The 22748-nt window shown below is 42.4% G+C and overlaps 1 long non-coding RNA gene across 1 annotated transcript; it reads right to left on the bottom strand.

Moving 5' to 3' along the window:
* Positions 1-241: 241 nt before the first annotated feature.
* On the bottom strand, positions 242-4059 carry LOC135443048 (uncharacterized). The gene is made up of 3 exons (XR_010438781.1): positions 3924-4059; positions 3672-3818; positions 242-1342 (listed from the first exon to the last, which is right to left on the bottom strand). It is a non-coding gene; the product is annotated as an uncharacterized LOC135443048 (long non-coding RNA).
* Between the last annotated feature and the right edge of the window lie 18689 nt (positions 4060-22748).

Here is a 22748-nt window from a genome sequence, read left to right as displayed (position 1 = left end):
TACCACTTCCTAAACTGCTCTATATTTTGCTGCAGCAAAAGTCTAAGCACACTGTTTCAAGTGTTAAATTGCAGTGCACAGGAGGTAGAGGGCTGGTGAGGGATACCCACATGAGGGAACATTTTGATAATTTTTAGGATGGCTTCAGCACCCAAAGCAGCCATATCCTAGATCCAGAATAAAACTACCACATCTGAAGTGCAACTGGAGTAAGATTTATCATCTCTTTACACTTTCTGGTAAGTTTCTCCACATTGGGCTTTATTCTGATTTTTCCTACAGTAGCTTTCACTGGTGTAACCCTACTTGTGGGAAACAGAGCTGCTGCAGATTTCACCTGGCATCAGACCTCTCTGAACAGCGCATGGCCAGCAACTGTAAGACACTCCTGGGTCACAGGCAGGCATCTTCCCTCCTGAGCTGTAAGTTCATGCTGTCCCATTAGGTTAGCACTAGGAGAGGCTGCTCACTGGCTCTCAGGGAAGCCAGCAGGGCTGGAGGGTGCTCAGCACCCTGGGAGGATGAGGATGCAGGGCTGGAGGGTGCTCAGCACCCTGGGAGGATGAGGATGCAGGGCTGGAGGGTGCTCAGTGCCCTGGGAGGATGAGGATGCAGGGCTGGAGGGATGAGGGCTGCTGGAAGCATCCCTTGCTGAACGTCCACCTTTCAATCCCTGTCTGGATTCAGCAGTAACAGCTGTACTGAATTTTCTGTCCTAAACTTTTATTCATTAGAAAGCTTTAAAATCTGAATATGACTCTGTATTTCTCAAGTTCAAATAAGAAGGCTTTTCACATTTGGGCCAAGCTCTGTTGCAAGCTGTCTGGCTGTGACACAAACCATGGCCCTATGCCAGTGAAATGTGGTGTGTGTCGTGCTGCAGTCTGAGCTGTCTTCTTGGGAGGCTGGGAAAGCCTGGAACAGCTGTGTCATTTTCATTTGCTTACCATTTCCAGAGTTTTTCTAACACCACAGCTACTTTCTGCTCTACCACATACTTGATAAATTATTAGAAACTACTTTTAAAATTAAGAAAAAGATGTAATGGATGCTGGTAAACTGGTGCCAGAGAGCCCAGCCCACTGCAGGAGCACAGATGTTGACCTGATCAGTACTTGCTTGCCATTTTCACCCTTTTTTCCTCCTCTCCCCCTCTTTACTCTTTTCTTCTCTGTGCTGATGAAAAGATGACTTGCTAGTCAAACTCACCCCCCTGTCTTGCTCACCTCCCAGGCACAACTCCACAGGTCCTGCTATGGGGTCATGCACTAATCACAGCCACCTCCTCGTGATCTGGGCAGGACTTCTCCACCTCCGCCTGTGACTGACACTCCACAGGATCCTGTTAGATTACAGTTTTGTAATTAATGGAACTAGAAATTACTTTTAAAAAGACAGTTCTCACCTACAACCTGCAGAGTACCCCCTCCAAAACCACCTCTTGGTAATTAAAAGCCTTATTTGTTGGCTATCTAGGGGACCTTTCCCAAAGCAGAGGAATCAATCCATTGCACCTGTAACAACGAGCACCTTGTGAAAAAATAAGAGGTCTGGAATGGGAGCTAAAGAATGTATGACATCTTTTCTATTCTGCTAACAGGTCTGTTCCTCCTCTTCCCCATGCCACAGGAGAGAATTGGGATGGGCAGGGCTAGAGCAAAAAAAAAGGAAAAAAGCCATTAGCAGGATTTAAAATATTGATCCCACCCATCTCTGCTTAGTGCAGTCATCCAGCCTAAATCCACAGTGTTCAGTCACTGCAGCTGTGTTCAGGCTTGGTGTGCTGAGCCAAATGACAAAGATCAGGTACCTGCAAAGTGTCGCCTCAAGCTGTCTTTGCTCTCTCTGGTTGTATCCACATGTCCTGGTTTAGGCCAGGACAGAGTCAATTTTTGCAGTAGTTCAGTTTTCACAGCTGTTTTCACTGTGAGGGGGCTGAGCCTGGAACTGTGTGTTTGTGTCTGTCTGGGTTGTGATGCTACACCACTGACGTCTTCACATGGGGTGTAAGGGACTCTTGCTTCCAAAATGAGGGGCATGGCTTTGGGCCAACAAAGCCACCTTTCCCCTTTCCAAAGCCATCTTTGTTTTCCAAATGTGGGAGTAGGAAACCTGTCTGCCATTGTTTGTTTTTGCTATTGGGTGTGCATTTTGCATGTAAATCACCCTCTCTTTTTGTACCCTTTTGTCAGTAATATTATTGCTGTTACAGTGTCTTTATCTCATTGATTATCTCACTGTTTCCAATAAATTTTTCTCATCCCAGCTCATTACCTGTGCCTTTTGTCTCTCTCACCAGCATGGTGAGGAAGCAGCTCGTGGTTTCATTTTTAGTGGGGGTGCTTAACTGGGGGATACCATTCTTCATCCATGGCACCATGCTATATTTTGGCAGGAACAAATGTAGGCTTATCATTCAATACATTTGTGTATGGCCCCTGGTACTCACAGCATTTTGAAAGCATTGCTGAAACCCTTCTGGGTTGGTTGGAGAAGGCAGAACTCTGCCAGGTGTCTCCTTAAACAGGAAACAAGCAGGAGGTGGGATAAGGCTTAATATCTGATTTTTACAAAATCCTTATGACAGGGAATACACACCTTGCACTACAAGAGGACAGTTATGAGTCCTGAGCAACTTAGGACACCAATTTATAGTTTTTATTTTATATTTCCACTGACCAGACACCTTTAAGGATCATATCTCTCATGATAATTAGACATCATGGGTTTGTTCACATGAACATTTATCCCATAAAAAACTTCCAGACAGTGACAGAGACTTACATCTCTGCTCTCCAGATTCCCATTTTCTGAGCCAACACAGCTCCCAGAGACAAGCTCTGGAGAAGAGAGGGAGGGAAAACCCCAGAAGAGATGTGAGGCTCCAGCTGGAGGATGGAGCAACGAGATGCTGAGGGCAGGACAGGGATGGTGGGTGGGTTATTGAGAATGAGTGTGGGTGTACCCAAAATGGGCTGATCCAGGCCCTGGGGAGATGGAGCTGGGCTGTGAAAACATAACTCTGCTCTGGGATCCTCTTCAGCTTGGGCCTGAGTTCCTTGACCAGGACCCAGACACCACATCAGTGACAAGGGAGCTGGCACGGCAACTCTCTATTTCAGAATTGTTCTTCCAGATCCTCAGTTCCTCCACAAAATATTGAAATAAAGAAGTCTTGAGAGGATCCTGTACTTTACCATGACTGTCTCCTTAAATTTAAATCCTGTGGCAGCTCTTTAACTGATCTATCCAGATAGAAGCAGATCAAAACTCCCAACAGGGTCAATGCCCACCTCTGGCCTCACCCCTCTGCCACCGCTTTCCAGTTAATTTATGTGAGAGGAAGGGCTCTGGGGAACTGGCCTTTAATACCACAGCTGTAATCTTCTCTGAGGCCAGGAGAGAATCCTGCTTAGGGATTTGATGTCTGCAGAGCTGTGTGGCAGTCCTGACTGGTGCTATATTGTCTCTATTTTTTTTTTTATTGTTTTATATTTTCTTTCCTTTATAATTAAAAAAACCCCACCTTTTTTCAATTAAAGAATATAATGTACATATAGATAATTTGCCTAACTAAGAAAGCAATATAAATTAATAGATAAAATTTCTGATGCATATTAGAAAAATAGAGGGTGATTAATTTGCTTTAAAGTAGAAGACAGAAGACTTACTGACAAATTAGAAATTAGAATTGATGATTTCCTGTTGTTGAGGTATCAGAAGACAGGAAGAAATCAGAATTCTCCCCAGACTTCAACATTTGAGAGACTGCAATTGCCTTGCTGAAAAATCTGCTGTTCAGCCCCACTGCTTCCGCTCTGAAACACAGGGAATGAACCCACCATTATATGTTTAAGAGAGAAATACTTTATCTTTTTTCCTTTCCAGCTAATCAAGATCATTCTGGTTGAAACCCCACATACCTCTCTAACAGTAGAAGTTCTGTTCAGATGTCTTGAGCTTCTGCCATCTCCTCCAGATTTTCTGCATGGCCTGAGTGGTGGGCTGTATATTCAAACCATGTACAACAATATTTCTTACAGATGTCAAACATATGCAGTAGGAAAATGAACATTATGGCAGACTTAGTGACTGTGTAAAAGTGACTTTTATGTTAAAGGAAGTCCCTTTTACAGTGAATAGAAAGAACTGGTAAAGGACTTGGAGCAACAGAAAAAAATAGAGCTCCTTGCAGTCACATTTCTGCTGTGTTCAGGGACCAGGACTGTCTGTGCACGGACTTTGAAAAATAAATACATTATTCCACCAGCAATTTCTTATTACAAAAAATTACTCTTTTGAAGCTGATTTTTGGTTAACCACTCGGGTCAAGTACATAAGCAGCTTTTTTTCCTAGGTCTTGTCTTATTAAATGCCAAAATGTCTTTTTGGTTACTCCCTTTGACCACAAGCAGGGGCTTCTCAGTTTCCTTGCTTTAATGATAAACAGAATCTCCAAATATTCTGCATTGGAAGGGACCCACAAGTATCATCAAGCCCAACTCTTAAATGAGTGGCCTATGCATGGATCAAATCCACAGTCTGGGCGTTATTAGCACCAGGCTCTGGTCAGCTGAGCTGATTTCAGGGCTGGGAGTGGCTACACTTCTTCACACGCTGGTGAGGTGAGATGAAGCCTGGAGGTGGTTACCTGGGGAGGTGGTCATGTTCTTACCTCTGATGGCTGTGAAGTTCACAGCCTCACATCCTTCTGGAGGCACAAATACCTGACCTTGGACAGGCACTTCCCTGAAGTCTCATGCTGGCTAGAACGCCAAAAAAATAATACTACCAGCAGCATACAGGCTTTTGGGAGTGAGCAACTTTTAACCTAAACTTATGGTTTAAGAGGTGGAGCAGAATGGCACAAATTAACATGATGTTTCCACAAATAGGTAAAAGGATTGCTAGTGGTTTTTTCCATAGATTCTGAGTTGAGGTAGCTCAGTTTTTCTGTCTTTGAACCTTGTGTGTGGTTCAGTTTCTGCTGGTCAATCACACTAACCCTCAGTTTTACACACACACCTTAAAAATTTATCATTAATTAGGTGCACCTCTTTATAAGGGTCTCATTCTCACTGTGATTTTAGCCCTTCATCACATAGTAATTATAATAAAGCCTCTATTACAGTTTGCTACTGCTATTTCCAAACTGTACACAACTTGCACACTACACAACTGAATTTCCTTATAAATTCCTAGACCTTTATTTTAAATAGTTGATTCAAAGAGGAACAGAAACATACTTTTTGCAACATAATATAATTTATATACATACATGTATTACTTGACACTATTGCATGTCTTTTGTGTGCTATGTGCTGACTGTACCTCAGTCATGCTCTTATTCTTACACAAGAGCAAACAGTTAAATGCTACATATTTGTGTGTTTCTCTAATAAGTGATTACCTACAGAATATTACTGACCCCTATTTCATTCATACTGACTCATAATTGATATCCCACTGCCTGTTTATACTGAACTCTTGTCTGCTGGCGATTAATTTTAGAAGATTCCACCTGAAAATGTGGTGCTTGCCCTGACAGAGGGGGCAGAGAGCCAGTGCTGCTGGCATCCACACTTCTGCCCTAAGCTCCTCTTTGCTCCTTCAGCCAAGGACCAGGAACAAAACCTTCATTGCAAGACCCTACACAGTCACACCTAATCAAGATGACACAACTCCCAAGCACGGATTATGGAGCACATACAGAGAGCTCTCAAGTCACTTCATAGCGCTTACACGAGTTATGCAAATACAGGGGAAAATGATAAATTTATCAACATATTTGAAAAAAAACGGAGCAGTTCTCGTGAGTGTGATGAAAAGGCCAGATCAAAGCAGCAGTCCATGAGGCAGAGCTGGCTGCCAGGACTGTGTCAGCTGGCATATTCCCTCCCCAAGCACCTCCACATGCCCAAACACTTACTCTGTAAACTGTCAGCCCACCTGTGCTGGAGGAGAACCCTGCTCTGATGGACCTCCAGAGATCAGCTTACAGGGGTGCCCCAAAGCTGACATTTGGCTCACAGCACTGAAAAGGCTAAGCCAGCCTAGGCTGGATTTTTATAAATGACTGGCTTGCTTTCTACACCTCTTTGTCACTTCCAAATCAAGAATTACTATAATCTTTAAAGATTATTTGTTATTAGTGCAACCAGAGCCCCTGTTTGGAGACCAAGACCACCTGGCACAAACACAGAACAAAAGACAGTCCCTACTCTAAAAGTTTACATGTTAAGCATGTTCCCTGGAAACAGTCTTCCAACTGGATGAATATCAACCAGCTGACTTGTGTTTCACTATAAATCCCACACTCCAACAAAAAGAAAAAGGGACGCATAAATTATCTGTATTTTGCTATCTGTCAGTGGTAGAATTCTGCAACCAATGCAGCTGACAGCAGTCAGACCTGATGCAAGATTCTTATGGAAGAACTAGAAAATACTAAAAATGCAAAACCTGGCCAACATTCTTTGCATATTTATGCTCTTCAGATCTTTATTTCTCTGAGGTGGCAAGGGACATATGGTGAATCAACGTAAAATTTAGCTCTTTATGTGCAAACCATTCTTTTTTTATTTCCTTTTGCCAATTTAGTTGGAGCAGCATATTTTACATAGTTACAGCTGATAGCAAGTGAGTCAGCTTGATCTGATGCTTGTAAATCTGACAGAATCTCACTGACAGTTGTATATTTTGCCCGAGCATTATCCTTGGGCAAATAAAGGTTAAGTATTTTATTCTCCCCAGTCTCTTTATTCTCCCCTCTGATCCCATCCCTACTCTACTAGCTACTGTAGTTTACAGTGAGCTGCTTTTCCCTCCTTTTCTCTATTTAATACTGATGTCCTCTTCTAGAGTCTTCCTTCTAAGTTTCTCTCTCTTTGTGGGGTGCCCTTCCCTTCCCACTCTTCTTAAAAGTGTGAGAATTGTTAGCCTGTAACTAAGTTGATAGTGATGCTTTCATGACTTGCTACCAATATTAAATATACCTTTGCATTCTGGATTCTAATGAGATAATGGGCAAATAAGGTATCTGCATTATTTTATCTCAGGACTCAGGCTTCTCTGAAGTTTTCATTTCCTAACAATTGTTCTTTCAATACCCACCAAACAGAAAGCTATTACTCTGGGACTGTGACATTATCTGTACATCAGCAGACTATATGACTCCAGCACCAAATAATGGAGACTATGGTGATAGTGTTAAGTTAAAATAAGTCTGAGTAAGACTGTTAGCTTTCAAATATGTCTAGCTTTGTATTTTTGTATGAATTTGTTTCCATTCTTCAGCTATATACTAACACCTCCTATTGCAAATACTTCACATTCTACTTTCTCCAAAAACAATGCTTAGATTTATGGAAAGTTCTTAAATTTGATTGTAGATAAAATTTTAAAACATAGTAATTGTTCAAATAGAAAATTATCAACTTTGAAGGAAGTTATCTCTGATTTTAAGTAACATGTCTTAAGTTTCTGTTGTTTAGCTGAAACTCAGCAACACCTCAAGTTCTAAAGGTGTAAAACATTGACCCCATATCCAAATGAACATCAGTTGTTTGTATTTCTTATGGAGTAATTCTCAGTTGATACAGTAATCCAATTACCATGACTAGGGAGGTGGTACTGAAAAGCTCCTCAGCTGTTGCTGTGGTCATGCAATTGTGTACAAAACATACGTGCTCCAGAGAAAACCCTTAAAAAGAGCTGACACTGACCCAGCAGACCTTCTCCATAGCCTAAGCCAATGGAATTGAGTTTCTATCATCCTAACCAGGAAAATAAGTAGTATAATGAAGACAGGAAAGACTTGTATTTTCTCAATATGAAATTAAATGTATCTATCTACATTTTCAGTTTCCAACATGCCAATCTGTACTGGCAACTGAAAGCAGCATCAGAAGTTAATAGGGTGGAAGCTGAAAGTCAACTTCTGAGCTGGAGGTCATTCTCATGACAGAGAGAACTGATAGCTCATGTTTCTAACATGTTGTTAAAACGCTCAGGAACTGAAATAGTTAATGCAAATGCAGCTGTCACAATTAAGTTTCAGATTTTATCATTCTGCTGAAATGAAAGCTCCCTACTTTCATACCATCTGCAGACTCAGGGAGACAAGGCAGCAGCTCTGCTGTCTGCTGGTGTTTTGATGGTTTCCCTCCCAAGAGCATGGAGACAACATCCAGCTCTCTGTGGCTGCACCACGAGTGACAACAGCACTGTCATGGAGTTTGGGTGAAATCTGTGGAACTCTCATCACTGAAAAGCAGCCAGTGAGCAGCTGTGACAGGCATCTCACTGGTAGGCACATGAAAACACCTGGGAAGTTGTGGCCATGCCTCAGGCTCTGCTGATTAAGACACCACTGTTATCTGTCAGGTTGCAGCCAGCAGAGCTCCTCAACTCCTTCTTGAAGTTCTGCCAGGGGTGGATTTAGAGCAGGGAGAAAGAGAGTAATAATTGAGTGAGCCTCAATGCCCTTGTGGTCCTCTGTTAGAATGCTGTAGCTCTTTGTGATGCTGGAAGAGGAACGAGCTACCTGCTACCATCTCTTTCTCTCCAAAAAAAGCCATCTCTGCCCCATGTCCTTGTATGTGACAATGCTCATGTCCCCTGTTTGTGGCTGGTGCTCTGGCACTGGACTGAGGGTCAGAGCTGTGCTCCCTGGGAGGAGGGGGTGGTTACAGGTGTTAGGACAGAAACAGTGGTTGTGGTATAATAACCAAAGCTGAGCAAAGGGGGCTAAAAACTACAGGTTTCTTTTACTTAAATGAGATTTCAAAAGATGAAGTGAAGTTCTACAGCATGACTGGATTTTGCAGTTAGAGGCCCTGAATACTTAATAAGTGCCTAATACAGTCCCTGTCTCAAGAGAGACATGATTAACAATGATGATGTCACTTGGCCAACTGTAAAGAAAGATTTCTCCATTTTGTATAAAACTCTTCTCAAGCAAAGATACAAACAGCATGTACAAAGATACGTACATTCCCAGCAAATGGCTTCATTTGCAGGAGGCAAAGTCCTTCAGTCCTGCTCAGCTGTGACCAGGGCTCAGTGCTTGCTCAAATCTTTCTAGTGAGACAGGAGAGGTGGAGTAAATCTAGGAAATAGAAATTTTGCCAATTTTATCCCATAGATTTTCCAAGTACTTTGCACTGCAATATCAGTATGTGCATCCTGTGCTCACAATCTCTGATTTAAAGGTCCTCTGGACAGCAGACTCCCTCCAGCCCTAACCTTCTTTCTTTCTCCCCTCCAAGCCCTTTTTTCTCTCTTGATCCAATTCAAGGATCCGTCCCTCAGTGTTTGTCATCAGGCTCCATCCTGTATCCCTCAGTGCCTTCAGGGTGTCTTCTTTTTTCTCTGTTCCTATGGCTCCAAGGTCATTCACTGCTCCTAAGGGAACCTGGCTTTTTTCTTCAATCCCCAGACATCAGACATCTCTGGACCCCTCTGTCTATTCCTCTGTCTATCTTCCTTCATGGTTCTCTCTTTCAATTTGCAAAACCTTCACTCTATCAAGTTTTAAGCAACAATATTTCAAGGGAATGGACAGGAAATTCCCATGCTCATAATTAAATTTCACATGTAGGGCTGTGCGTGCCTTAGTGCCCACACTGACAAATACTTCTAATAATGAGCCCCAGCTAGTACAAATCAAGTGACACAAAACCTGAAACGATTGGAGAGAAAAGAATGTGCCTCAAATACGTAGGACCTTTCTTTTTGCACAGAGAGCTTTTCATTGTTAAAAATATGCTTGAATACAGCATTCAAAACCTGAACAAACTGATTAAGCAGGGACCAAGTCAGTAAAGGAGCAGTGGCACTCTGTGTTATCATGTGAGAGGCCCTGGTTTGGGAATGACAGAGGCTGATGATAAATGGCTGCAGCACGGCCATGATGCCACAAGTCTCTGTGGAACAATACTGGCTCTGCTGCCCTTCCTTGACAGCTGCACTCCAATCTCTGCAAACAAGGATTACTCCAGAAGGCCATTTGCCCTTCTCCTGTTGAAAATGGTGTCTGGGGAATACAGACACAAGCTATGGTCAAGAGCTATGGGGATGCACTGGAGTGAGCTCTGGTGCACAGCTTCCCTGCATGTCCCTGTCCCCTTCTGTTGGGATTAGGGACCTCTGCACCAGGGAATGAGCACAGAGACATTACATTGCCAGTGGAAAGGCTGCCTACCAGGTGATTTAGAAAGCAGCCTATTTGATTGTGCCAGCAAAGGCAACATGTCTCCTAATGCATCCCCCTAGCTAAAGGTCATGATGATCAGATACAGAGCTGGAAGTGAAAGGGCAAAATATTAGTCAACCAATGAAGTTTCCCATTTTATTTTCCCCGAGTGATATTTTGAATTTGATTCCTTGGGAGCAGAGGCAGGAGGAGACAGAGCAAGTGTGCTTGAAGTCCACAGCTATCCATGTGCCACACAATCCAACCTATGGAGCTGGTTAGAAATAATGCTTTCTTTAAAAAATAATTACAGTTTACAAAAATTTCTGGCTTCTTGTTTTAAGAAATTTTGCTGTTTCTCCCCCTCCCTTTTTTACATAGATGAAAATTATTTTATGAAACAAAAGGGATTTTAGATGAGTCCTGGACAGTCCAGGGTCTCAGCAGAGTGAGCCCTTTACAGGGTTGTTGTTTCTCCTTTACAGATTAACACAGTTGGGACTAGCCCCTGCATTATCACCTGGCAGCCTCAACTACCCCTTAATAGCAACATATTTTCCACTCTTTAAAGTTCTACAAGTTGCATCTTAAAAAGTACATGGTGCCCTATATGGGGATTAAATTAGGGGGTTTAGACATATCCAGTGATTAAGGTGGGCATTTATGACCTTCTCACTGGCAGGAGCCAATCTGCAGGAAAGCAATCTGCAGCACAAGCTCTACAGACAAGGCATGGCATGATGTTGTAAACCAAACCCCATTCTGTTGTTGTGTTATTCAAGGAGCTCCATCAAATTATTACCATTATTTATGCCCTAATAAAATGTAGAGGTCTCTTTCAGGTTTCATGTTCTGTGGTGCCTGATTCCCTCCAAACACACAATGAAACATGGCTCTAAGACTGGTAAACTGAAAACAGTTGGGAGAATTTAACAGAATTCATAATGAACTATTTTCAGGCATATGGTTGTTTTAAATGTTTTCTCATAGTTGATATTATTGCAAGAAAAAAAAAAAAGACATTAAACCAAAAAGGAATTTCATTGTCTTTAAGTAAAAAAACATGACATAAATCTGATTTAGATAAAACTGATGTTGTAGTGATGGTGGTAACACAGATCCCATCCCAGACTGCCTCTCCCAGTCCCAAGACAGGAACAAGACACTTCCTTCCTCCAAAAAACCAGAAGGAAGAATGGGTGTCCCAACTGTGGTGTGGCCCCATATGCCCTGAGGTTTTACACATATGGCAACACTTTGCACAGGTGCCTGTAAACATGATACAATTTATTACTCTTTCTCCTTCCCAGTAAACTAGAATCAGAACACTCATTTTCAGACAAAATTCCTTTTTTTTTTCCTAACAGCTGCAACACTTAAAAAATTTAACTGTAAGCTTTTTTTCTTATAATTTCCAGAACTAAAGCTACTGCCAAAAGTAGACATGCACCCCTCTTTCAATTCGCTTATGTATATTAATATATGTGGCATCTATTCTGATACCTGGTGTTGCTAAAAAATGTATTAGGAATCTCTGATGCCCAGCAGCTGCTTTCTCTTAACAAAGAAACAGACTTCTCAAAAAAATTTTATAAGCATTGATATAAGTATTGATAATACAAAATATTATTTTATAATGTATACAGTCTTGCTGAAAAATAAGAAGGAAGAAAAATCTTATTTTAAAAAATTAAATTTCCCCAAAATATTTAATGCCTTTTCCAGCATCATGGGGAAAAACCCCACAAACAAATGAAAAACCCAAAGAAACAAACAAACCTAGTCCTCACTTTCTCTTCCTTTCCCATGTCATTTTAAATGATTAATGCTAAATCTTTATGTACAATTAGTACCCACTTAATAAGTAGCTTACCAAAACATAGTCAGAGGTTTATCTTGATTTTGGAATATGAAGAAAATTTAAGGAAAGCATGGGGAAAATATTTCAAAGCATGAAGGAGTTGGTCAGCTAGAGGTAGCTCCAGGGTCAGTATTTACATCCTCTGGTTAATACAGCTCTCCAACAGTATCCTGAGAGATCTTGCATCTTTCCATGATGTGACACATGCTCCAGTTACTTCAGAATTAGTTGAGACACCATGAATGGGGAGTGAGATACAAGATGGGTTGATGAGATTGTTGTCAAGAAAGAAGGGCAGCAAGCCAAAGAATCTCATTTGTATTTTCTGCCTTTGTGTTAGGTCTGACTGGCACAGTGCAGAACAGGAACTTAGAGAGCAAAGAACCTGAGAGTGCTGGTCCCAGACCTGGGAGCTGAGCTCCTCTCTGGGCACTGCTGGTGGCCCAGCAGCCACAGAAGCCATGGCACAGCACCACGGCTTTTCCCGGCTACTGCAGGAGTAGAGGAGCTGGAGAATATTTTAAAAACTAAATTCTGAGAATATGAAAGTCTGGGCTTCAAGTGCTGGAACTGTTCAGTGTGTGTGTTCCTCCAGTGCTGACCCTCTGCCTGTGACTGTCCTTCAGACACTGATCCACCAAGTTCTTGTCCATGGGTTTGAGACCAGGGCTCCACACAGCCCAGAGAGCAGGCAGAGCCCACCACAGCTCATTGCTCAGGAGGCAAGTTAAGGTCACACCATCACCTGTACTCATCAGAAACCACTCCTGATATCACCTGCAGGGAATGCTGGCACAGTGTGGAAGGCCAGTTCCCACCAAAATCTTGATTTGGGTTCACTCATTGAAAGAGCAACAGAGAAGACCACGGCCATCTCTGCTCAGGAGCTGCTCTCTGGTGCAGTCAGCAGCTTCTGGCAGACAAGCCCCACACAGGGACAGTGCCCAGGAGCCAGGCCCAGGGTGGGACAGCCCTGCTTTACCCTGCTGCATGCTGGCCACACATCAGAGGAAGAGTGAGAACCTTGTTGGAGACCATCTCAAACTCTCTTAACCCTGAACCAGCCGCAGAATATTCCAACTGTGCAATAACTATAGGTTGTCTTCATTGAGGCTGATCCATAATCAAGTTAAAAAAAATAAGAAAAAGGAAAAGTGTAAGATGCTACTGAATAAAAAATGAAAAATGGCCTTTACTAGGATCAAAATTAAGCCATACACTGGGTGTCCACTACCACCACGTCACACAACAGATGACATGGCTCCACACTAAAATTAGTCCAAATACCTCAGGAATATGTTTCTTACTGATGTGCGCATGCGAGCAGTACATATGACATGGGGGACTTTAAGAATGCCACTGCAGACTTTTGTCACCAGTGTATTCATGGTAGAGTTATGCTAAATTGGTTGTCCAGCACTGATGCTGAATATCCTCCTGTCTGAAACATTCCTTGATTAAAACAGTGTATGAGGAAATTTATGCCTATAAAAAGATAAAAAACAGTAAGTAGATTTAATTGTTTTTAATACAACTTTGTGTACTAGGCATGTGTACCTTAATATAGCCAGGAATGAAGGCTACATCAGATGGATTAAGAGGGGAGTATAGACATGATTGAGGTCACTGATTGCTTTACTACCAGAGATTTTACTCCATTCTCAGGAATAAAATCTAAGCAATCCACTGTACCTGAGCTGCTTAGCTGGCAGATACAATTTGCAAGCAGAAGAACTGCGAGAGAGGTCAGCAGATGAACCGAAGCTTTCTGGCTTTGAAGCAGAACAATACCCCAACACTCACAGTCCTTGCACTTTGCTTGTCCAGAGGAATAACCAGTTCCTCCAGCAGCTCCTCAGACCTTGTGCTGCCAGTGCAGGGACCTTGCCATCCTCAGTTCATTAAGAAAACCTGATTTGTCAAGAATGTGCCTGGGAAGCAGCTAAGTAAACAAAACAAAAAACATAACATATTGTTGCCTGAAGATATGCTACAGTTAATTCTTGTACAGGAAAAATCTTATAAACATCAAATACTTTTGGACTCTTTTACCTCCACTTGCTGCAGCAGCTTTAGCCTCCTGTTATAGAATCACTCTGCTCTTGGAATATTACCAGCAGTGGTAGCCTGCACTGGAGTTTTATTCCTTTTTCTAGGCCAGTCCTTTCATCTTTCTTTTTTTTTCTTTTCCTCTGAAGGTTATTTATGCAAGTGTGACATGCAGTTACAGTAAAGTTCCTTGCAATGAATGGAGTGCAGGGCAGTGGTAAATTCCATTCCAAAATCATTTTGAATTCTAAAGGTTCCATTTAAGGGATAATGATGGGAGCAAAGGGCATTTCTCCAGGATTAATCACTGGCTGGGTGAGATGATAGCCCAAGGCAAAGCCACGGGCCATTAACCCCTGCAGGTCACCTTATCCCTACAGGAAATGCACTGGGTCAAGTTCACTGTTGCTATTATAAACTCTTATTCGAGAAAGGGGTTACACTTCTGTGTTTATATATGTCTTCCATTCCCATGTTTGTAATGATAGTGGATAGCTTTTGGCAATGCCTCTATATTGTACCACTGAGAGATGTAAAAACAACTTCTATTGTTATAATGGATGCCAAAAACACAAGTGGATTTTTAATATTTACCGTGAAACATTTAAGATTCTTGGAAAAGAATGAAGAATGAAATGACAGGAAAATACCACATGAAAAAGACCCAAGGAAATGACATTAGAAAGAGGGAACCTCTCCTCAGCTGGTGTAAATCACCACGTCTCTAAAGCCAAAGGAGCTCCATGAATTCACGCCAGCTAAAGAACTCAGACAGAAGTTGAGGTTGAAACACATTAAAGAATAAATTTTAGACTTGGCTCCTATGCCATCACATAGGGAATATCACATAAAGGAGCAGTTTGACAAAAATACTGCTAAATGGGATTTATGTGCATGTAAAAACAGCATTTTAAAGTGCTGTCTGAATCGTCTATTATTAACATGACTCCCAGTCCCACAGACTTTAGTCAGGTTCAATTGTTTCTAGCCAGAGGAGCAGGCAAAAGCCTTCCAATGAGCCCATTGCAAGGAAAAGGCTACCACTGCAGCTCCAGTGGTTGAAAGAGCGGGAATTTTGCTCACTGTGAAGCTTTTCTTTGCTCTCATGAACAGCAGCCCCGGAGTTCAAGCTCCCATCCAGAATGAGCACTGTGCAAAATCTCCAGGATCTGCACATTGGAAGATTCTCCTGAACAGCAGGACAGCAGACAAGGTCACACCAGGGCTGTGCTTGTGAGCTTTCTGCCTGCCTTCCCAGCTTTTCTTCAAATGCATTGAACAATTTCAACTTTCATTAAAGAGCAAATAGTCCTTAGCCCTCTGTTAGAGAAGTGCAGAGGACACAGGCAGTTCTCCTCTCTTCCTGCTCGTGGCAGCTGTAGTGGCTGTACTACCTGGATCCTTTGGTGTGCACTGTCTGCAGCTCCCTCTCTACCTTCAGCCTCCCTTTCCAGAGGTGGAGCAGGATCACTGGTTTTATTATGCCCCTGTGGTTAAGCAGCAGTAATCCCTTCTATAAAATTGTTTCCTGGCTGAGGACTTGCACAGGAGCAGCAGACTCAGACCACTTCTCCACACACTGAAGGGAGTTCAAACACTCCTAGATCCCATCCACAGGGCAAATCTCTGGGGGGTGCATTTAACCCCTTAATTTTGAAGTTGTGCTGAAGTTCAGCAAAGAAGTGTAGATGCACTGAGCCACAGAAAGTGGCCAAGAGTGCATCTCATACCTGGCAGTGGAGGTGGTGCCCAAGGGAGCCCTCAAGTCCTGCACCTACTCCTGCAACATTCCTGCATTTATCCTGTTACAATCATACTCACACTGCTCAAGCATCCCTGTGGCAGCCAGGGTGTTACACCCTCCCTGAATAAACAGAAATCTCACTGCACTGTTGGAGTTCTCCCTTCCCTCAGAGGCTGTCCTGCTGCCTCCCTGCCCTGGGAAAGGAGCACAGAGCAGGCTGCAGGTCCTGCACACACCCAGGAAGCTCCTTCCTGCCCACAGCCAGGTGCTGCTCCTCTGGAGAGGGCTCAGATTCCAGATGGAGCTGTGTCCCTTGCACTCCCAGTTAGGGACTGGGCTTACAGACCATGAGTTTGTATAAATCCCACTTGGAGGTGGCTGCCTCTCCTCGTGCACTGTAAGCAGTGTCCAGACCTGCAGGTCTGATTTCTCTGGAGTTTTAAATATGCACAGGAAAACACCATCATTTCCCAATTTCATAGTACTACACTTGGCAACTTTAATGTTCTTTTAATGGAGTTTGTAGGTGCAATACATAAATAAAAACATGTTCAGCATATGTTGAATAAACTGTGTAGTAAATATCATTACAATAGTTCTCACCAAGCTGAAACCTTTTCATTTTACTGTTAATTGACTAAAAAGATTTGCTGAAATGCTGAAAACAAAACTTTGGCATCAATATTTAATAAAAGACAGCAAAAAATTACTAATCATCTGATGGGATCAAGTAGCTAGTTTTTAGATCATATGAAATATGATCAAGTGCAGAACTGATGATGCTCATTTCTCTCTAATTAATGCCTGAACCAACATTCAAACAACACAGAAGATCTGGGTTAGGAAAGCTGTTACTGCCATTCATTTTCTCTACTTGTTATTTTGAGGTAAGACCATTATGGGAGTGAAAAGCAATTGTTCTCATGGTCCTGACCCCTGTCAGGATGGAGACAGGTGAAGGGCAGACTCCAAAAGGAGAAGTCCAGCAGTGTCTCCAGCAGGGCCAGTCAGGAGGAGCAGTGTGAGGCTGCTGGCTACCTGCAAGCAAGGACAGGGAGTTTTCCCCTGCCTGCCCTCCCACAGGGAATGCATGGTCATTCATGGCACCAGTGCCTCCAAAGCAGGTGGAAATGAAACTCAGGATAACTGAGGCCCCACACATGATGGCTCCTCCTCCCCTTACCTTCCCATTGCTTAGGGAGAGCAAGGGAAAATTCTTTTGGAACAGGAAGGGAAAAAGACAGTTCCTGCCAAACCTGGCCTACCTCCAGCACATGATCCAGTGTGGAGAGGAAGCAGTGGGAGCAGGGGGTGCAGGGGGTGCAGTGAGAACCCTGGGAGCAGGGGCAGCACTGGGAGCAGGGGATGCAGGGGATGCAGGGGGAGCAGTGAGTGCAATGGGAGCAGGGGGAGCAATGGGAGGCAGTGGGTGCAGTGAGAATAGTGGGTGCAGGGGCAGCAGGAGGAGCAGTGGGCAGGGTTCTCTGAGTGCTGCTCACAGGTAGCAGCTGCCATCAGCCCCCAGGGCTTTTAAGATGCTGCTACACCCTGTGCCTGTTGCAGTCCCCAGGCAGCGATTACTGAGCAGTGGTCAAACCTCACCTCTCACATCTGCACATACAACAAGTGGTGCCCCTGCAATGTCTTCCCTGCTCTGCTGTGCCCACACATCCCCCTCCCTATAATCTTGTATTTGCCAGCTTTCTGGAGGAGGTTCTCCTTTTTTTTTATACAGAAACAGGAGCTCTCAATTCCCAGCCACTGGTGCCTCAGTGCTGCTGCAGTACACAGCAATCATTACAGGAACAGAAAACATCATGCTTGGAAGATGAAAAAGGGTTTGAAGAAAAAATACCTCATAGTCCTAAATCTAAAATAGTTAATAAGAAAAATTGAGAGAAGCAGAATGTAGTTTGTTGCATATTTGTATGGCCAATACTTGGAATGCTCACTTCAAGTACTCTTGCAGAATTTTATATACATATACATATATTGCAGCAGTTTTTCATCTAACTGTTGAAATACTGTAATGATCACATGTTTCACTTTAAATAGAAACTCCTACTGAAAAAAGATCTGGTAGGTAATTTTCTTTCACATCTGTGATGGGAGATGTATTATGCATTTGAAGTTTGAGCCAGCATTTTCTCTTGCTTTTTTTTTTTTTCCTTTTTTTTTTCTCTAAAGAGCCAGCAAGAAAGAAAGAATGCTTCATTTTACTGCTCTGCAGTTTTGAAAAATGAAATGGGTTGGACCATGATGAAAAGCTGAATATTTTGATCTGTCTGTGCTTTGGCTAGGTTTTGCTACAGCATGAAGAATTCAGATCTCCCCACAAACAGGGCTCTAATGACAGGGTACCACAGCCTAGCCCCAGTGGCAGGGGAGCTCTGCTCCCCTTACTCACTATGACATGTTTAGTCCAAGTTTTAATTCTTTCAGGAATAAGATTAGAAACTATGCAAGTCTCTCTGCCCCATGGCACCATCTTTATGTTGATTTTACCATGTTAGATGTACATGTGTTACATCACACCATAGGGGGAAGGGCTAGACAGGATCAATACCTTTTTTTGGCAGCCTCCATTTTATGCTGTGTTTGTTTAGCCTGCAAGTCCAGGCCACGTTCAGAGGAACAGTTAATAACATCCATCAAATTTGGTTTTATTGATCAATTGTTTCAATTTGCAATGAACCCAATAAAGGATGTCATCCATATGTTCAAGCAGCAAAGGAAAAATTCTGTGCAAAAGACACATTAGCAGTTACAGCATATACAGAAGGAATTTCCTTCCTTCTTTTCTAGGACTTTCAAAGTCTTCATTAAGGTGTTTGGGCCCCATCCTTGATTCATGGGCATTGGTACAACCTCATGAATGTCAGTGGAAGTGAGGTTAATTTAAACCAGCCCAGAATCTGGAAATGAGAAATGGCTTCTTTTTATGCCATGAACAATAGTTGAGGCACAAAAACTAATGATAATATTTTACACAAAATGCTAGACTAAAAAATCCCCTTATGTGGAATACTTATTTGTTGCTTGTTACATTACTTATTGTGTTGCAAGATGATGTCCAACTAAAATACCCCAAATATACGTTTTATTAATATTTTCTGTCCAGCTTTTATGACATCTTATTCTCAAACTATTAATGTTCTTGTTTTAATCAATAGATGGTGTGGTAAAACTGACACAAGAGATTACAGAACATGGCAAAGGAATTCTGCTGCTCTACAATGATGCTTCTAGGTGATCTTTGTCTTTAAATGTACAAGAAAAAAGCCAACAGTGATAAAGAGTCACATTTACATCGCTGTATTTAGGTTTATTTTCCTATTCACAAACAATGGGGACTTGGTATCTTCAAACAGCAACATACTTTATAATGCAATCCAAATACTTTCTGTTGAGTTACTACATAAAAATATTATAGATCATCCAACAATATGAGGAAATGTCACTGTATTCATTTAAAATAGCTATCTGTGAAATGTGTGTTACCGTATTTTGCTTGGGGCAATATATTTCCATGCTTTATGAAATTATTAATTCTCATTAAATTCTAATGATCCCGTCTGAAAAGAGCAGAACTAATTAACTGCTCCATTAAAGTTATTACTTACTCCTGATGAGGCCTGTAAATGTTTCTACTTTGTTAGGCCAGTGAAAGTTTTCTGAACCACAGCTCCTGGCCTCACAAGGAAAATTCCCCATTATTCCATAACAGTAAAATTACCAGGTGCTAACAACACCCATGTAGCCTCTAAGACTTGTAAGAAGTCTTACACCCTGAAACAAATATTTTCCTCCTCTCACAAATACAAGAAAATGAAGTTCGTGCTGGCAGGAAGGATCTGCAGAACCTGCATCAGACAGTGATGTCTGCTTGGGGCTAGCACCTGCACAAACAGCAGTTGTTTAAATATCTTCAAGGATTTGGGCTGCAGTGGCTCTGCTGGCACTTGTGAAACCAAAATGACTTTGCTCCCTCTCCAGAGGTCTGTGAAAAATGATGGCACCATGAGGTTCCCACAGGCTGTGTCTGTTGGGGTCCCATCCCTGCCCCAGGGACAGAGGGCAGAGCCAGCAGCAGCAGCAGAGCCTGGGGAGCAGCACTGCCCCAGTTTGCACACTGAGTGTGCTGGGGTGCTCAGCACACACTGGGGATTCTGAGGGGTTACAGGGTCATCTCCAAAAATGGGATCCGCTAAAAGACCATAATGAGTGCAAGAGGGGAGTTCCCAACACGGACTCAGGACAAGCAAAAGAGCTTCACCAGCCTCAGCACAGCCAGATCGGCATCACAGAACCTCAGTGAGATGAAATGAAGGGAGAAAAGCCTTGATCAGAGCTGACAGGAAAAGCTGACTGAAACAGCAGACAAACTGGGACAGTTGCTTTCACAACCATGCAGGGTACAAACATCCACATGTGAGGGAAATTTTAAATACACACATGTAAAAATCTCCCACGGAAAGGCTCTGTGTTGATCTGACCACAGAACTGGAACAGAGCCCATTATTGCTACTGCAACTCTGACCCAGAGCTACTCCAGACAAGTATCAAATACTTTAATCCATCAGGTAATAATTAAAACAGGGATATATTAGTTAAAGAATTTGAATAAATTATTACTTTGGCAATCTATTACATTATTTACATACAATGAATAAATTATGTTTTAAATTATTTGCTCAGCTTCATTATTAAGACATTTTTCAAAGTTTGATTTTTTTTTTTTTTGAGGGGATTTGTTGGGGCTTTTTCAGAGTTTACTCTTTTCTAGATAAAGGCTGAGTTTTTTAGGAAAATTAAATAGCTCTTAATAGTGCTTCTCAGATAGTAAACACAAAATTTTTTTGACATTCAATTCCCATCATTCCCCAAGAAACTCTTCAGTTTGCAAGGCTTCTGCCACAAAACCAGTTTTTATAATGGCCACTGATACTTTGGAAAGGATCAGAAGTCAGATTTGCAACCTGAAGTGACAAATACACACTGCATTTTGACTCCTTCTATGCCAATCTCTGCCTTTTAGGCACTGAGGTTTGGCTCAGAGTTTTGGATGTTTATCTGCAGCAAACAGATACAATCTGAAATACTGACTGCTCTGGAAATACTTTTTTTTCTGCTATGTCCCCCCTTTCAGACACAATAACAAAACGCTCAATTCTTATCATTAGCCCCTGTTCCAGCCCCTTGAAAAATGTTTCACCAAACATTTGCAGTTGCAACTTTTGATAGCACAAGCTGTGCTTAAACCCCTCACCCTTCCCTGCTTTTTCATGGCCTCCCTGTGCACTGGGCACCCCCAGGAAGGAGCTGATTCCCCATTTGGGACAGTCCCAAGGGGTTGGTGACCACCTGCACTTTGTCCAGTGATGGTGCACACCAATGTCAGTGATGCTGCTTTGGGCCCCAAGGCAGCTGTGCAAGGAGCGTTTCTGAGCAAGGAAACTCCCAATGATTTGAGTTGTCTCGGCAGCAGAAACAGCAGCAGGACCCAAACCTCACTCCCACTCTCAGGCTGGACCCTGGGCAAGCCAGCCCAGGCTCAGCTGCTTCCTGGGAGAGGCTTTCCCATTCCCTGGGGGCACCTGGCTCCACCAGCCCGGCGTTCCCACCACCCACACACTCCCTGGGGAGCTGTGCCACTTGCCCACAGCTTCCAAAATAGCAACTTCCCAGCCCATAAGCTTTTGAAAACATTTGCAACCAATTTTACAGTTAATTAAACCCAGATTTGCTCTGTTCAGTCATTTGTTCTATAACTTTTAAATCTTTTTTGGTTTAAAGTTAAGGGTTTTTTTTTTTTTAAGTCATGTGCAAGCTTTTGCTGTAAATAGGTTAATTGCAGCTCTGATCTTCCTCCAGCATCTGCCAGTAAAGACAAACAGTTTTCAAACGTCCAGGCCTAACAAGGATCACAGCATTTCAAGGTGGGACCAGTCCCACGGTGCTGCCAGCAGAGAATCCCATGCCAAATCATACAGCTAGGAAATAGTATGGCATCAATTCCTCAAAAATTTCCATAGCAAGAGTTTTAGGAAAAGATCCAAATACTCCATCAGTAAATCTCACAGAGTAGGTAAAGCCTTTGCTGTTGCCATGCATTTCAAGAGGTCTTTCTCTCACATGTGGTTGCAGTCCACAGATCCAAAGCTTACACAAACTAGATATGCCACAAATTTAAATACTCTCTCCTCTGCTCAGAACAAATGTCGGAAAATTGTAAGATGAAAGTCACCCACTTTTTCTCAACAAGACAAAAAATCATTATTCATGTTTTTCTTTTAAAATCAGTATTTCTACCAAGAAAGACAAGCAAGTTGTTGCAAGAAAGACTGTCTGGCTTGAGTTTAAAGGCAGACTTCTCCAAACTGGCAAAGTTTCCCCAGCTATGTGCCTTTCTCTAGTTCCAAAGCAGAATTTCTTATGACTCGTACCTTGGGTATGTAAATGAGGAAATACCAGTTAAAATTAAGCTCCTGCTCACCAGAGACCAATCATTGATTTTCTTCTTCTCTTTATTCAGTGAATAGAACAGGCAAGATTTTAAAAGGTTTTAAAAACCTTTGGGAGAAAATTACCCATTTAAAAACATCTGCAGTTAATTGTAAATATTAACAAAAAAAAAAAAAAAAACATGTCTTGCCTCCATTTCTGGTGAGTACTATAATTTATTTTTTGGGAAATGAGTGATCCATATTCACTGAATAAGGCCACAGAAACACCCCAGTGCCTTGAAGAGCAACTGGAATCACAGACATCCTCGACAGTTGTAGCATCTATACTTAGCCCTAGCCCTGGACAAAGGAATTCATCCTACAAAATCTGAGGTGTCCAAGTGCATGATGTACTAATATGTCCCAGAGACAGGCAGCAGGTGCTGGGGGAGC

The sequence above is a fragment of the Zonotrichia leucophrys genome, chromosome 2, assembly GCF_028769735.1.
Source record: "Zonotrichia leucophrys gambelii isolate GWCS_2022_RI chromosome 2, RI_Zleu_2.0, whole genome shotgun sequence".
Taxonomy (NCBI): Eukaryota; Metazoa; Chordata; class Aves; order Passeriformes; family Passerellidae; genus Zonotrichia; species Zonotrichia leucophrys.
This window is presented reverse-complemented; position numbering and strand designations above follow the sequence as displayed.